The sequence below is a fragment of the Podarcis gaigeae genome (assembly GCF_964106915.1).
Source record: "Podarcis gaigeae genome assembly, chromosome: 5".
NCBI lineage: Eukaryota > Metazoa > Chordata > Lepidosauria > Squamata > Lacertidae > Podarcis > Podarcis gaigeae.
This window is the reverse complement of record NC_139681.1, coordinates 2,166,913-2,185,007: the sequence shown is the minus strand read 5'-3', so window position 1 is coordinate 2,185,007 and position 18,095 is coordinate 2,166,913. Positions and strand designations below refer to the sequence as shown.

General features: G+C 43.3%; 1 protein-coding gene across 4 annotated transcripts in view; it reads left to right on the top strand.

Moving 5' to 3' along the window:
• Positions 1-18,095, top strand: part of ETV6 (ETS variant transcription factor 6) — a 140,995-nt gene that overhangs the window by 62,421 nt on the left and 60,479 nt on the right. The gene's annotated exons all lie outside the window — the stretch shown is intronic.

The window sequence follows — 18,095 nt, the reverse complement described above, 5'->3', positions numbered from 1 at the left end:
TAAGCAAATTTCAAATCTTGGCTTATCTATTAACTAATCCTACATGCATCAGACACAAATTGTAATACAGTAGCTGTTTGAAACAACTCTGTCCACACACTTTGCAGCAAATGGTCTGTTATGACGTGGGGTTTGTGATTTCAGCTCTCTTGACATAATATGCTGCAGACAGTTCTCTAGTAACACTTCTTTATTAAAGCAAACAAGACCCAGACCTGAGGAGGGGAGAGCTACATTTATAGGGACAGGGAACTAGCTAGAAAGGATACATTTTGGAGGGAACAATATCAGGCAATCAGAGGATCCAAATACAGCAGCTTAAATGAACCAATAGTAGCTGTACCCTCTGGAACCAAAAGGCAGTTACTTTACCCTAATGCAAATACAGACAATAATAATACAGATATAAAATCCTTTGACTCAATACACAACATGGTCAACAGTTCTTCCGCCAGAGAGCAGCTCCCCAGTGTTAAATTGTAAGACTCAAGCCTTTGCCATCAGACTCTGAAATAACTTGAGAGGCAAGTTAAGTGTTAAAATGGTTCTATTTTATTAAATGTAATATAATAAAATGAGAAGATCTGCAAAAACCAATTAAACCAAATCATCAGGGCAAGTGGTCTGTATAGCAAGGAAAAATCAGGTAGAGGCAGCTCCTTTCTTTCTCCTTGGCGGATTTACACCTGCAAACACGGCAAAGAATTGGAGGTAAATGCTCCCTCCCTGCTGTCCAACGTTTGCCAAAGTGTGCATGCCAACCCAGAAGGGCACCAGGAGGGCCACAAAACCAAAGGTAGCAGAAAGGGACTGAAGAGTGCCCTTAACCTAGTAATGCCTCAGGTGTTTTTCTATTTTTTAACAACCAGTTTTTAAAATTTTCTCTCATCTGCCTAGATTAATGTATATGCTGCTGCAAACCCAATTAGTATTTTCCAGCAGCATGAAGTACACAAAAAGTAAGATCTCCAAAGGCCAATCAGGGACTTCCTGCTACCCCACCAAATTCCTACTGGGCCTCCAAAGGGCAGCTAGCAAAGCCCATTCCGTGGCGGGAGGTGCGGTGAAGAAGAAAAAGAAGAGTGGTCTGAGGGCAGTGCCTGGATTATAAAGCATATATCACCTGGCCTTTTGGTACAGGGCTAGAAAACCTCACTTGCCTTTCCTTATCCTCCCTGAGGATAAACCACTCTAGGCCATTTGGAGTGGGAGTGGCATTCTGACATTCAGTTATAAGTATCAACACAACATTAAGAATATGCCAAGAAAACAAGAAGTTGGAAGAGGTATTCATCATTTCAGTTAAGGATTAAAAGTAGTTATTATTTGGTGTTGGTTTGTGGGTTGCAAGCCACAGTTTGGGAAACACTGATCTTGGGTCGTAGTAGGAGTGGTTTAGGTAGGCCTGGTTTGGACCTCTCTGAAGTGTAAAAAGATGTGCCTAAAGTCCTTCTTAAGTCAGGCATATTGAGAGGAATACATTTTAACTGTCACTGATAATTTTCTAATTGCAAAGTTGTAGTTGTTTTGATCTATTGTTTCCCACCACTTATAAAAAGAAAATTAGTATAATTAAAAACAGGTTTTCCTATTTGTGTTGTAATTTTCAGGACCATTAATTAGAGCTTGACATGACTGCTAGTACCAATTTGCATACAACCCATCACATGTTGTGGTTGGCAAATGCTTCCAGAAGACAAGGCAGACAATTTTCCTTCCAGGCTGCAGCTGTGGCAAAAATGGCCAACCCTTTTGGGGGGCTGTGACAGATGGGCTAGTAATTATTTTGCTGTTGCTAGATAGTAACTGTGGGTTTATTTGAGAGGCTGCACCAATATTTTATTCTTATTGCTGTTTTGCAAGACTCTGCATATAGTCATTTGTCTATACAGGGGGCAGCCCCACCAGAAGGGGGCTGGGCTGGGTTTACGTTCACTCCATCGACCCACACAATGACTCGGAATGCACAAATGGGGAATAGCCTATAATCATTTATTTCTATAGACCCTGCATACATACATACATACATACATACATACATCCAGGGAACTGTGGCATATCATGGCTCCAGATGTTTTCTCTTGAGCAGTTAAAGGCACACACCTTCTCTCCCCACTTTGTGTTTACTGACTATAATCTGGTGGGACCCTGCTAAGCATGAACAAGCCCAGGACTTCATGTGCCAGATGCAGCCCTTTCAAGCTATAGCTGTATTGGAGGTGGGGCAGAGCTAAGAGGGGCAGTCACAGGCAGTGTGTATGTATAAAATTGTGGGAGTAGGATGGGATTCATTGGTGCTTAGGACCTGGCCTTAGAGTTGACACTGTTGGGGCAACCACTGCTGAGGACCAGCCACCAGCCACCATCAATTACAACTGGACTGCCTGGGAGATTTGGGCACCCTTGGATTGGTGGGCCCTCCTCCTCCTCTGCATGTGTGCCTGCCCAGATGCATGGGGGGGGGGTCAGAGCCACTGCTGCTCCATACAGCTGTGTGTGACTTGTTCACATGCCTCCCTGCCAAAGTATCTGCCACTGCAGATTGTTTGCTTACTTACCTCCGCTTGCTTGCTTACTTGCTCGCTTGCTACCTCCTTCTTCTAGGTGATAGTGATGAATTTGCTTTCTGAGCCCAATTGCCACTGCGCAAAGGGAGGGAGCCACTGAGCAAGTGGAGTTCACAGCAGGAAGATCATCCCTCCCAAACCTAGAAGTGTCCCTGTCTAGTTTTGATGGGGTGCCATTTTGGGGCCAAAAATATTCCATTGGTTTTCTGGCTGAATATTTTTAGCTGAGGCGCTCCAGTGCTTTATAAAAATAGGTGGGGCAATAAAGTAGACAGGCTTGTGACCAATCCAGTTACTCATTCATCAGATCACTTACTGCATATGCACCTCTCACAGCAAAAGTCAACAGTAGACTCTATGTGACCACATGCAGGCACACCTCATTTTATTATACTTTGCTTTATTGCACTTCACAGATATTGCTCCTTACAGCTGCAGGCAGCCTGGCCACTTCCAGGGGAAGGAACCCCCCCTGCCCCCGCCCCTCTTCTGGCCCTGGGCGTGGAGCTGGCTAGGGCTAGAGCTAGGTTTCCCCCCTCCCGACCCTGCAGCCAGGTGGGGCCTGGCTAAATAGACCACAGTATAGTATAAACATAACTTTTATATGCCCTGGGAAACAAAACCAAAAAAGTGTAACTTGTTTTATTGCAGTGGTCTGGAACCAAACTCCCAATATCTCTGAGGTAGGCCTGTATCAATTTGTACTTGCTGCCCTGCCTCTGTCACACTATCAAGCCCTTGGGAATTAAGAAGCAGCCAAAACATTCTGGTGAAGTGGAAAGTGGCTAGGAAAGAATTCTTGTTGTTCTGGTCCAGTGCAGTGTGCTTCAGTTTCCCCATATATGGGTGATGAGGAGTTCCTGGATCTGAAATGAACTGATATGCTGACCCAAAGTCAAAGACCTACTTCAGTTGGCACTTAGAGCAGATTTGCTTCTTGTTAACATGTGTGTTAGTTTACTGCCTGCATACTGAAATGTGTGGTTGTTGAGGAACTGTTCCAAGCAGAGTGTGTCCAGTTTGAGGAGCAGGGTCAGCAAAACCGCTCAGGTCCCTATGAGCGAATGGGCTCTGCTGTGGTCTCCAGAGGCTGCACTCCTGAAGGCCAACCTAGGCGTGGCAGAGGCACCTACAGTTGTTCATCTGCCTGCCCTTTTTGTGCCTAAAGCAAAGCGTCTAAAGGGGATGTTTCAAGCACTTTTCTCCCAGCCCAGCTGGGAGCAGATCAGAGCCCTAGGCAAGCATTATTGCCTGTTACCATTGCTTGAGGGGAAGAGAGAGGCTTCCTCTTGCTAGTCCCCCATTGTAGGTTTCTGCACAATTTAGAACCCTGCACAGTCGCAAGTGCAGTCCAGCTCTTTCCCTTACACAGTGGTAGTTGCATGAGGAGTGAATGTCTGTACAGTCAAACCTCGGCTCCTGAACGCCTCTGTTTTGGAACATTTCAACTCCCAAACGTCAAAAACCCGAAAGTAAATGCTACGGTTTTCGAATGTTTTTCAGAAGCCGAATGTCCAACGTGGCTTCCACTTGAGTGCAGGAAGCTCCTACAACCAGTAGGAAGCCGCACCTCAGTTGTTGAACATTTTGGAAGCTGAGGGGGAAGGAGAGAGTTCACTCCCTTCCCAAACTGTTCCCCTACACCCATTTTTAAATTCATGAGCAGGAATTTTCAAGAAGTGCCTGTCTGCAGTACATCATACAATTCTTACTGGAGTGGTGACCTCTTGGTAGCCATCAAACCTAATTGAGAGGTTATTTCAAAAGCCTTCTTCCATGCCTTAACTGGATACTGTTTCAGGCTTTTTCTGGAGTCTGCACTTTGTTGTTTCAGTTTTATTAGATTTATATGCTACAGGCCTTTCTGAATCTACTTTTCAGTGAGGAAACCTTCATGCTCTGGGTTGCCACTGGGTGTCATTTGAATTGCTTTTCTACATTCTGTACTAACTTCTGGATTGAAGTCCTTCTGGCATGCAGGGGCATAGGAGGGGGGGTGGACCACCCCAGTTGCCCTCATTGAGGGGGGTGACATTTGGTGCGCCTGTGACTCCCAAGCCTACCCTGAGCTGTTGGGGTAAGTGGGGGAGCTGCGCCACTTTGCTGGGGGCATTCCCCCCTCCACCTTTGTTTTGACAGCTTGGGAGGGGCTTGGGAGTCATGGGCGGGCGGTGCGCCGAATGTCCGCCATGCGCAGCTCGCTCCATCCCCGTGGGCGGCTTGCTCTGCCCCTGGCTGCAGGGCAGCGTGGGCATATGCTCCACCACTGCTGGCATGCTGAGTATATCCACAATGGGTGGCACCCACGTGTGTGTGTGTTAAGTAATGCTGTAAAGAGTGAAAAAAGAATTATTCCAAAAACACCCACTGTTAAGCTGATAATTTGATTTCTCATGAATTGTTCTTAAAACACTGAAAATGTGGTGTACAATTAAACTTGATGTGGAGCCTGTCACTGGTGTAATCGAGCCAACATGAAGCATTTTAAGTCCAAATTAATTTCAAAACAAGAGAGTTGGATCAGTCTCAGTTTTAAAAAGAACATTTTAATGTTTTCTCTGAGCTTTGGGTCATTATATACAGCCTGGTATAAAACTCCCCCTCCCAACCCCTCTCTTCTTAAAGCCAACAGCAACAAAACCCCCACTGATTTGAAGGGAAATTTCCCTTTTTGGGTTTCTGTGTCTCTGGAAAGAATTTTCAAGGAAGGCAGACACCAGTTCCCAGCTACATGCTTCCTGATAAGGAAGTAGCTCCAGTAAAGGCAGCTATAAATAACTCTCTGTGTGTGTTAATTTTGAAAATGAAGGGAGATTTATTTACTGACGTTCCTCTAAAGAGAGAATGGCTTTGGATTAGAATCACAGGTTTTCCTTTTACAGGTTATCCTTGTTGTAGAGCTGTTTACTCTGTTGTTTATCCTGCTAAGTGGATAAAATGAGTAACGCGAAATCTGATGTGCTGGGAGTGTTTCTGCTCATTATAGTGCAGGTTCCAGCATAATCTCCATATTTTTCTTCTCCTCACTGCACCCTTTTTAAAGGAAACATGCAGTCTGAAGTAGAGTTCTGGTAAAATTGCTCACTCCTTTTTTCTTTTTGGTTGGTCCTAAGAAAGGCATAGTTTTACTATCTTTGTGTGGAGTTCTTGACAGGTTTTCCTCTACAATCCTTTTTGAGAGGACCCTTTTTTGTTTTGTCCGCCCCTCCCCCAAACCTGTGTAGAGGGCTTTTCCCACCATGCTCCTTCATTTCCACAGAACATGCACAATTAATACAGTATTAATTAATTATGGGGAGAGGTTGTTGCTGGCACAAGATGGGAGGCTTTCCAGCTTATGAAGCAAATGCTTTGATGCTGAGCTTTAAAGACCATTTCTGTCAGCTCCAGCCAGCAGAGCAGCGGAATGATATTTAAACCAGCCTCTCCTTACCAAGTTTAGAAAGTAAGAACCACTCTGTCCTGAAGAGAATTTTCAAAGGACAACAGAACAAAAGGATTGGAGAATAGAAGAACCACTGAAGTCTCCAAACAGAGGAGAGATGGGGAGCTGGTGGCTCTCTAGAGGCCACTGGACTAAAGCTTCTGTCATCCCTGACGTTTGGCCAGTACTGGCTGGGGCTGAAGTGAGAGAGGGCTCAACAGCACCTGCAGCAGCACAGGTGCCCCCCACCTGAGACAAGAGCAGGGGGCAGCAAACTTTCAGCAGGGGGCTGGTCCACTGTCCCTCAGACCTTGTGGGGGGGCGGACTATATTTTTTTGGGGGGGGATGAACGAATTCCTATGCCCCACAAATAACCCAGAGATGCATTTTAAATAAAAGGGCACATTCTACTCATGTAAAAACATGGGGGCCAGATGTAGAAGGTGATTGGGCTGGATCTGGCCCCCGGGCCTTAGTTTGCCTACCCATGTACAAGAGTCTCAGTAGGATAATTTCCATAAGCTTCCATTTGTAAAACAAACAGATCACTTTTGAAAGGGTGCCAGTGTACCCCTGAATGACTATTTTGTTCAGGCAATTATGTTGTGAACAGCCCTGAGACCTGTGAGTATAGGGCAGTATACTAATATACTATTACGACTATGAATAATAATAATAATAATAATAATAATAATAATAATAATAATAATAATGGGAAGGAGGCTGAAGGGGCAATTCTTCCCCATGGTTATAAATGCTGTTAAGAGAATATGAGCAGTATATATTCTTTCTTTTAATCCTTGGAGAGCAACTTCCCCCACAGAATTTAATTTCTTTTTTTATATATATACTGTGGTACCTCGGGTTAAGTACTTAATTCGTTCCAGAGTGCTGGGCTTAACCTGAAATTGTTCTTAACCTGAAGCACCACTTTAGCTAATGGGGCCTCCCGCTGCTGCTGCGCTGCTGGAGCACGAATTCTGTTCTCATCTTGAAGCAAAGTTCTTAACCCGAGGTACTATTTCTGGGTTAGCGGAGTCTGTAACCTGAAGCGTATGTAACCTGAACGGTATGTAACCCGAGGTACCACTGTACATTCACTGAAGATATTTAGTTCATATATATTTAATATAACACACACACACACTCTACAACAACAACACATGCAGTTCAGCAACTTGACTCAGTTACCTTGTTATTTAAAAAATGCACACATTTCCCAAAAGATGCTTTGTCTTCAAATCCCATTTCACTTTTCTTTAATATTAATTCTACCATGAGTGTCAAGATGCTTTCTCAGCGTTTATGGTACAATTAATATTATTAATATTTATTCAGTGCTATTTTTCTAGCACAAGAGGTGCCGGGACTCACCATGAACATCTCCCTTGTTCTCTTATACAGTAATGGCAATGGTGCCCACCTGAGAGGTGCTGAGTTCCTGCGAGTTCCGGCAGAAAAAAAGCCCTTATTATAACATCCTCCCTTATAAGGAATGTAGTTGAGTCCTCAATTACTGTGGTTTGAAGGTGGCTTGCTTTGAAAGTGGCCAGAATTTTAAATCATGATTGCTGGACCTTATGACTAGACAAAATTTCAGGATAAACTAAAATTAAAACAAATGCTGGTGAAGGAGGGAAGAGAGGCAACATACCAACACCATGAGGAGTCTCATGGTGGCTCCTTCCTGCTCACGCAGATAGGGGTAAAGCGTGTTTCAGCCTTGCATGCGAACAAGGTCCAGGAAAAAGGTGCAGGAAAGGAAGGCCAGAAGCCATTTAGAGCATAGACTTCCCCATCACAAGGTCACTTGTATATTTCTCTGTCCTTGCTACCTTCTGATCCTCTCTGGAAGCAAGGAAGATCTAGAGCTCAATCATTCCACAAAATGATTGTAATGCCACAATATGAAAGCTGCTGCAGTAATACATTTTAAAAGTTCAACCCCAACTTTGATGTAAAGTTTGCCTTAAGAGAATTTGTTTTTTAAGCCACAAAAAGCTAAACAATTAAGTGGCTTGGTGGATCATTCTGGATATAATTTCCCTTACTTGTAATACAACTAACTACCTAGTACTTCATTGGTTATTCAACAACAGAAAAAAAAGGCGAAAAGGGAGACGTCTGAAAGGCAATGCATGTTGGATGTCTCTTGGTGCAGTTGCTGATGATGGTAAATGAATTTCTTGATTTGCAAGTATACCAAGCTTATTCTCTCTCTTTCATTTCCTCGAAGCCAACTACCCCTTTCAGTATTTGCACTTTTTGCTGGTTTTCACTTCCCTCTAATGACTTGGCAGAGACATCTTTTCAAAATTCCCCACTCATGCCGTTACTTCTTGTTCCCTCTTTTTTCCTGTGTAAGGCACTGGAGTTAATATCCAGCTTCTTTAAAAACATCTCTGTGACCTTTTTGTGGTTTAGGCCCAGGCTTTTCGTTTTATTTCTCACTGACTCTACTATAGTAATTATGATTTCATTTCATGAGGAGAAGGCAATCCAAGCCATATATATGCTGTGCTACCATACAAGTGCAGAATATCCCAGATTACAGCATTGCAGGCAGAATTCAGAGTCCTAAGGTTCTCTGCTTTAATTTTACTTAAAGCAAGTTTGAAGACTTCATGGATACAAATACAGTGGTACCTCGGGTTACATATGCTTCAGGTTACATATGCTTCAGGTTACAGACTCCGCTAACCCAGAAATAGTACCTTGGGTTAAGAACTTTGCTTCAGGATGAGAACAGAAATTGTGCAGCTGTGGTGCGGCGGCAGCAGGAGGCCCCATTGACTAAAGTGGTGCTTCAGGTTAAGAAGAGTTTCAGGTTAAGAACAGATCTCCAGAACGAATTAAGTACTTAACCTGAGGTACCACTGTATATGCTAAAAAGAAGCCTGGTATCAATCCAGTATTAACTGTAATGCATGAGTATGGTGTGCTGAAAATCAGGTATGATGTGCACATTTTGAAAAAAAGAAAGCCTGCAAAAATATTAAGAGAGTTACTTTTTGGTTTTCCATAGTTGACGAGATTAGGGACAGGGTGTTCAGAAACATCTTAGAAGGAGAGAGAGAACATGACAAATGGAGTGCATATTAGCAAGAGTGCTGTGTAAGAAAGAAGAAGTCTCCATGGTTGTGAGAGTGGGATATAGTGGGTGGAAGGAGTTGAGGAACTGGAAGGAGAAAACCATGGTTCAGTCAAAGAAAAGATGTGCCAAGAGTGTGAGGCAATGAGATCATGAAAGGGGAGAAGATTTTTTGATCAACAGAATACCATATTTCACCACATAATTGCCACACTCCAAAAAAATTGGTTAATTACCTTTCATTATGTAATTGTTGCATGATATAATTCTGTTTTCCCCCGCCACTTAAACAGAGCAACAAGGTGGCATTGTGGATATGCATTTCTCACGCATGCATTGTGAGCTGTGAGCATAGAATTCTCAGCGCATGTGCTGCCAGTGTATCGTATTTCCGTAGGCGCAAAGGGTCCTAAAACTGGCATGTTTCCACAAATGGATCATAGAATCATAGAATCATAGAATCATAGAGTTGGAAGAGACCACAAGGGCCATTGAGTCCAACCCCCTGCCAAGCAGGAAACACCATCAGAGCACTCCTGACATATGGTTGTCAAGCCTCTGCTTAAAGACCTCCAAAGAAGGAGACTCCACCACACTCCTTGGCAGCAAATTCCACTGTCGAACAGCTCTTACTGTCAGGAAGTTCTTCCTAATGTTTAGGTGGAATCTTCTTTCTTGTAGTTTGGATCCATTGCTCCGTGTCCGCTTCTCTGGAGCAGCAGAAAACAACCTTTCTCCCTCCTCTATGTGACATCCTTTTATATATTTGAACATGACTATCATATCACCCCTTAACCTCCTCTTCTCCAGGCTAAACATGCCCAGCTCCCTTAGCCGTTCCTCATAAGGCATCGTTTCCAGGCCTTTGACCATTTTGGTTGCCCTCCTCTGGACACGTTCCAGTTTGTCAGTGTCCTTCTTGAACTGTGGTGCCCAGAACTGGACACAGTACTCCAGGTGAGGTCTGACCAGAGCAGAATACAGTGGCACTATTACTTCCCTTGATCTAGATGCTATACTCCTATTGATGCAGCCCAGAATTGCATTGGCTTTTTTAGCTGCCGCGTCACACTGTTGGCTCATGTCAAGTTTGTGGTCAACCAAGACTCCTAGATCCTTTTCACATGTACTGCTCTCAAGCCCAGGTGTCACCCATCTTGTATTTGTGCCTCTCATTTTTTTTGCCCAAGTGCAATACTTTACATTTCTCCCTGTTAAAATTCATCTTGTTTGTTTTGGCCCAGTTCTCTAATCTGTCAAGGTTGGATGAAGTGTTTGTGTATGTGAATGAAATGCGTAACAATGGCTGCGGTGTATTGTATGAAATGTTGCAAATGAAGGCAGAAGAAATTGATAGAAACTATGAAAATTCTGAAGGGGCGGTGTAGATTGTGCAAAAGATACAGGATAACTCCTACCCCTGGTTTTGCAATCTTCAATGAAACCCCCAAAAAACTGCAAATTAGTTGCTGTATATATATATTTAAAAACCTATAGATTATGAATAGTTTCCTTATCTTTGTATTATTTACTGAATGCTGGGAGAGACACTTGTTTTCTGACCTGAAATGGGAAAATTGCAACTTACTGTAAATCTGGCAGTGCATCTGGTTATATCCCTTGTGCTAAGGTGCTTCATAAAATGTTTTCTGTTATTCATTAAGTGTTGGCTCTCAACAAGATTCACAAGAGGTCTGTGAGAACAGTTTTTATAGGTTTACTCCCCTCTTTCAGCTCCCCTTTCAAAAGAATCCCATTTTTAAAATAAAGTTCCTCAATGTGAAAGTTTATTTAAAATAAAACCACACTGCACTTTACAGACACACACACACACACACACATTAAAAAAACAACAACCCTGAAAGCTGACTCCAAAATGCTGTCCTGCCAGATCTTAGGAAATATAATGGAACAATTTGGCTCCAATCCTAAACACATTTGCCTGTCCGTAAGTTGTTTTACAATCAATTTGTCAGTGTGCTAAGCACAGGGTTCTTTGTTCCTGATTTCAAAGCAGGGGATTAGCATGTAGCATATTCTCCCCGTATCCCTGCTTCGTCATTGCTATTATTTCTCCTTTTTCACTTTCCTAAAATCCCAGCCAACACTGCTTGTGCAAAGACTTTTCCAGAGAGTCTGAGGTGGACTTACTTTTTTAAAAGTGCTGTCTGTGGAGGAAGGGAGAGGTTTGTGGGCAAACAATCATGGGTAACGGGGGGGGGGGGCTGCTTGCCCTGCCTGAAAGAGGACCTGTTCATTCCCAAATTCTGGCTGCAGAACCAGCAGCAGCGTAGGTTGAGCTTGCAAAAAAGAAAAAGAAAAAAGAAATCTCTTCAAACAGCCTCCACTCAAAGGCCACTCTTCTGAGGGAAATTTCCTTTTTGGGGAAGTTGCTGCAAAGGAATTTCCTGTGTGGGCAGACATAGCTTCCTGACTTGAAGGCTTATTGGATGGGGAAAGAGTTCATAATGGAATGACAAAGTAAAGACATAGCAGTCCAATTCCCTTCAAAACAGCTATCAAATGAGCTCAGCCCATGCACCATTCCCCTCCCGCGCAGGATGGAAATAAAATGCTTCTCTCCTGACAGGATTCACTCTGAGGCTTCAAGCATATCCTTCCCACAGACTCCCCTTGACTGTGATCTCAGTTTCTCCCTTGTTAGCTGCTGATGGTTCCAGTTAAATGTGGCTTCTTTGTCTGACTCATTTTCTATCAAGAGCAAATGTCTTTTGTGAAAGAACCTTCTCTATAAAAGCAAATCTGCACAAGGTAAACCTTTCCCTTTTTCCCTACCAAAGAAATACTGGTTTCCTTTATGAACTGTTCTTAATTTGCTTGGATATTTCCACCATGTGACTCAAAAGTCCTAGGGCAGTAGTTTGGCTCCAGCATTTATAAACTTGTTACACCAAACTTCAACCTGAGGTCAGGCGCAGTCCTTCCCGTTTTGCCACCTGAGGCAGTACAGGAATGTGCTACTGCCAAGGGAAGCAGTGGGCAAACGGGGTCCTGCATCTAGTACTTCCACCACCTGAGGCAGTTGCTTCACCCTGCCTCATTGATGGGCCAGCTCTGCCTGAGGCACATGTCTAGTTCATTGCCATACATACCTGACTTCCACACCCCACTCTCCTCACTTATACCCTTTTGACTATAAAAGGACTTGCTTTTTATGGGCTAATCTGCTGACCATTGGTGATAAGGAACTGCAGGCAGGCAAGTGAGCAGGCTGGCAGAGGAGGAATTGAGCACAGTCCAGCCCGGGCAACCAGCATAAAAATGTTGTCAGCCCTGGAGGAGGAATGGATCTCTATGTTTGTCAGTCCCCAAGGCTAGTATAAGGTCTTGTTGTCGTCATACTTTTATGAAATATATATATATATATATATATATATATATATAGTCTAGTAGCACCATCTGAAGAAGTGTGCATGCACACGAAAGCTTATACAGTGGTACCTCAGGTTAAGAGCTTAATTCGTTCTGGAGGCCTGTTCTTAACCTGAAACTGTTCTTTACCTGAGGTACCACTTTAGCTAATGGGGCCTCCCACTGCCGCTGTCCTGCTGTCACACAATTTCTGTTCTCGCTCTGAAGCAAAGTTCTTAACCCGAGGCACTATTTCTGGGTTAGCGGAGTCTGTAACCTGAAGCGTCTGCAACCTGAAACGACTGTAACCCAAGGTACCACTGTACCAAGAACAAACTTAGTTGGTCTCTAAGGTGCTACTAGACAATTTTTAAATTTACAAATATATATTTGTATATTTCTACTGCGTCAGACCAACACGGCTACCTACCTGAATCACAGGTGGGGGTAAAATGCCATGTCGAATAATTGTTTTGATTGGAAATGATTATTTTAATGACAAGAAGTATTCAGGTCTGATAGTTCTGGGTGATTATGTGAAAAAGGGATTAGTTTGAAGTCATAAAACCTCGAAATCTTCCATAAATTGGTGCAGCAAAGCATAAAGTTGGGGGATCAAAATTAAGTTAATGGGGCAGCCGCCCCACGAAGTATCCTGATCTTCAATCAGCACATCGTCCTGTAGCTCATTGTGATGAAATTCCAGTGCCTATCTTCGGAGAACTTCCTGACATTAATGACGAAGATGCCTCCAGTGTTGAAGGACATGAAGAAGAAGAAGTGGTTCTTGAAGATGATGCTCCACATCCATTTTCCCAAAAGGAGTTGAATGATCTAGTTCGCGACCTCAGCTTGTCAAAGGACTCTGCCAAACTGTTGGCATCTAGATTGAAGGGAAAAAACCTCCTCTCTGACAGTGCTCGCATCAGCTTCTTCCGCAACAGGCATAAGAGTACCTCCGTTTTTTCTCAGAAGAGAAGGACTTGGTGTACTGTGCAGATATTGTGCAGCTTCTGCTCAAGCTTGGAGTGTCACAGTACAAACCCAAAGATTGGAGACTGTTCATTGACAGCAGCAAGCGATCACTGAAATGTGTTCTGCTACACAACGGCAACCAGTTTGCCTCTATACCCCTGGCTCACTCAAGTACACTGAAGGAGAACTATGAAGCGATGAAGTATGTGCTGGAGAAAATTGGTTATGATCAGCATAAGTGGTTTATTTGTGTTGACCTGAAGATGGTGAACTTTTTGTTGGGACAACAGTCTGGCTTCACCAAGTACCCATGTTTTCTGTGCATGTGGGATAGTAGGGACCGAGCTCAGCATTACACGAAGAAGGACTGGCCTGTGCGGGAGGAATTGGTGCCTTGCAAAAAAAAGGAACGTCATCAACAGCCCTCTGGTGGACAGAGACAGAATACTCTTCCCACCGCTGCACATCAAGCTTGGCTTAATCAAGCAGTTCACCAAGGCTCTGGACAAGGATGGTGACTGCTTCACTTACTTGTGCCAGGCTTTTCCAGGATTGACCATGGAGAAGTTGAAAGCTGGCATCTTTGACGGTCCTCAGATCCGTCAGCTCATCAGAGATCCAGAGTTCGGAAAGTCAATGAATGAAGTGGAACTGGAAGCGTGGAAGACATTTGTTCTGGTAGTGAAGAACTTTCTTGGCAACAATAAGGCCAGAAACTACGCAGAACTTGTCAACAACATGCTGACTGCTTTCAGAACCTGGGCTGCAACATGAGCGTCAAGATGCACTACCTATTTTCACATATGGACCGGTTTCCTGAGAATTTGGGTTCAGTGAGTGACGAGCAGGGGGAGAGTTTCCATCAGGACATGAAAGAGATGGAGACCAGGTATTAGGGTCGCTGGCACACAGTCATGATGGCTGACCACTGTTGGACTCTGAAGAGAGACCTCCCTGCGGCTGAGCATTCCAGGAGTTCCAAGAAATGGAAGTTCAAGCCCTGAAGTTTGAAAAATGGTGAAGCAACATGCAATTTATGTGTACTTACCTTTATCAATGCCCACCATTCAGTTTACAGTTAACCTCACCTGATGGAGAGAAACGGATGCCATTTCCTGATTCAGCAGTGCAAAAATACTCTAAATCAGTTGCAAAAATACCCTAAATCAGTTGTAGAAATCAAAAAGTAAAAAATTGTTGCCCAGTGTATCGTTCTGTGAGCAGTGGGCTTTGGGGAAGTAAATGCAAAGCTCCTTACTTTCTAGTTTGTTAAGGGTGCTAGGAATTGCAGTTCTGTGAGGGGTAAACTACTGTTCCCAGGATTCTTTGAGGGAAGCTTTAGATGTGTGGTGTGGACGTCTTACACCCTTCCATTGTGAGAAAAGTCCCTACTCTCTGCTTCCTGTTCTTTAACCAATCACTGATTCATAAGAGAAGTCTATAAGCACATATATGTACACACATACAGAATTTAGAGCAGGACATTTCAAATGCAAAAATAGTTATTATGTATGACAGATAAATGTAAGGAAATTTACTGTATCTGGTCTTTAGAATTTGAATTTCGTAATTATGGAATTAGGTTTAGAGTTGAATAATGTAGTTACAGCTTTGAATGTTATTTCACATGCCCCAAAGGCAAACCCACATTTGCCACCAAGTGTGAACTCATCAGGGAAGTGCAGTCAATAACAACTATATGACAAGTTACTCTTTGTGATACATTTGTGCTGTATTCACATTCTGCACTATTTGTGAAGTGTACACTTAAAATGCACTTAAAGTGTATTCTGAAAACTATGATGTGCAAAGCTGTCCCTAGATGTCTGAAAATTGGTGTCTGCCTCAAATGCATCTAGTAAAGCTTTCTGCAGGTATTTCTGAAAGGCCTGATGAGAAATGGGGTCTTTTCTCTCTCTTTTGACACATATTGCCTTGTTATGACCAGATGAACTATTCAAAGGAACAACTGGTGTTTTGCTTGAGGGAAATTTCCTTTCTGAGGAAGTTAGTCATGCAAAAATGTGAAAGAAGACTCTAATGTGGGTAGAGGGAGTGCCCTGGTTGCACATTTCCTGGAAAAGGCAGCTGTTGACATACTATTGACTAATGCAAAGTCTGTCTGTTTGAAGACAGCTCCTTTCTCGATTCTCATTCCAAAGGGCATGGAGGGGACATTGCATGGTGTGTTTTTTGGTTCAACCCCTAGAACTCCTCAGTTTAAAAAAGCTTAGGCATCAGGCCTGTGAAAGACCTACTCAGTATAAAGCAATTTTATCTGCTCAGTTGACCCCCTAAATTGCCTTAACAAGTAGTCCTATAGGAGTAGGCATGTTAACCTGCTTCAGCAAAAACAACTTTTACTTATGGCAGGTATCCTGTTCATGGAGATCCGTAAATGTCAAAGCCAGCACTGTGAATTGTATCTGGAAACTAGCAGGTGACATTGCATCTCTTGATGGAGAGGTGTAGCTGTGGTCTCTTGAACCAGCCCTTGCTAGGAAGCTGGCCAGGACCCTGCCAGGATTGTTCCCACCATTATGGAAAAAGTGAGCCAGACCTTCAAAATCTCAGAAATGTAGACTCTGAAAATATGAGCAAAGAAAAACTGAATAGAGAGGCAGCTGATTGCTTTCTTTCTGCTTCTTTTGACCTTTTGTTTGTCTCTCCCAACTTATCTTTTGCAGGTTTGGGGGCTAGAAATGTTTTCATATAAAAACACAAAAAAGAAGGTTGGCATTCTCGGTATTCTATTTTGAGTTCCAGTTGTATCTAAAGTATCAGAACTTCCACAAAGTTTGCTTTTCATCATTTCATGACACTGAGGTGAAAAAAGATGCAAACAGAGGAAACCCCCTGTTTAGTAGGAAAATGCTAGTCAAAATCAGGAAATACTTTAAAGAAGAAGAAACCAAAACAAAAAGCACAGTAATCTGTGATTAACCTTATGAACCCACGTCTCTTCAGTAGACTGGAAATTCTAGAAGCCCAATAATTCAGGATAGAAATCCATATGTCCAATATATTTTGCAGAATGCTCATGCTAAGATTTTGAGATTGCAATATTATGCATGCTGGCTTAGGGCTGCATGTCTCCAGTAAATGTGTACAGTCTTTTTTTCTTTTTACATTAGCCATGGTCACATGATCATATCTCAGCTTCATAAACAGATGTGAACAAGCATCATGTTCCTGCTTTGCCCTTCCTGTCACACAAGTAGGAAGACGATTCAAGATGCTACAGTTAAGCATTGCTTCCCATTATATTAGAACCGAGAACTGTCCTTAATGGCCTTCAAACAAGCCAACCATGGCTTCAGATGCTGGTTTATTAATAGTTTCTGTAGTCTGTAATGTATCAACATTGCAGAATGCAGTTCAGCTAAGAGTATTTATTCATAGGTATTTATTTCATAATATGTTCTTTGCTTTAATATATCTGGCATGAAACTTGTAGCATACTATAATTGATAATAGAGATGGCTAAAGAAAGGGGTGTTAAATACAGTGGACCCTCGGGTTATGTTACCTTCGGGTAACGTAACTTTCAGGTTGTGAACCCAGAAAACCCGAAAGTGTATTCTTCTGGGTTTCGCCGTGCATGCATGCACAGAAGCACTCTGTGCGCTGCGCACATGTGCAGAAGCGATGCCTCTACTTGCAGATTTTTCAGGGTACATACGAACCCCTGGAACGAATTACATTCATATCCAGAGGGTCCACTGTACATAGGATCTGGGTTGTTACATCCATACAATAAATTTACAGTACATGGCATTCCCCAAAGAACTCTGGGAACCTTAGTTTGTTCAGGGTGCTGGTAATTGTAGTTCTGTGAGGGCTAAACTGTAGTTCCCTGTATTCTTCGAGGAAGCAATTACTTTCCGCTCATCCTCTATGTGTACCTCCTAGGGCTGGGCAATATCTGGTTTTCAATATCAGCTAAATATTGTGATATATTGATAGGAACTACACAGAGGCGAACAGGATAGTGTTCTGGGAACTGTTACTGCTTAAGCATCTAAAACTGATAAATGATGATATTACCAATCACCTCATGGTCACTTTCGTTAGCAGGCAAGCCAAAATGCATCCAAACAGGACTTTTGGTTTTGGGCTTGGCTACCAAATGGTGGTATTCAGGACAATCCAAAGTACGGTGATGAGTCATAGTGAATATAAATAATCAGGGACTGCCAGACTGCAAGCAGCAGAAGTGGCAGCAACCTTGCGGTGGCAGAATCAACAACAGCCGGGGGGCAGAAGCGGTGGCAGCCATAAGTGGCACAATAATCTTAACCCAAGGTACTATTTCTGGGTTAGCGGAGTCTGTAACCTGAAGTGTCTGTAACCCGAGGTACCACCGTAGTTGTTTATTGCCTTGACATCTGATGGGAGGGTGTTTCACAGGGCGGGCGCCACTACCAAGAAGGCCCTCTGCCTGGTTCCCTGTAACCTCAGTTCTCGCAGGGAGGGAACCGCCAGGAGGCCCTCGGTGCTGCACTTCAGTGTCCAGACTGGACAATGGGGGTGGAGACGCTCCTTCAGGTATACTGGGCTGAAGCTGTTTAGAGCTTTCAAGGTCAGCACCAACACTTTGAATTGTGCTCGGGAACGTACTGGGAACCAATGTAAAAGGCGAAAGATTTATACGATCTGAAGAGA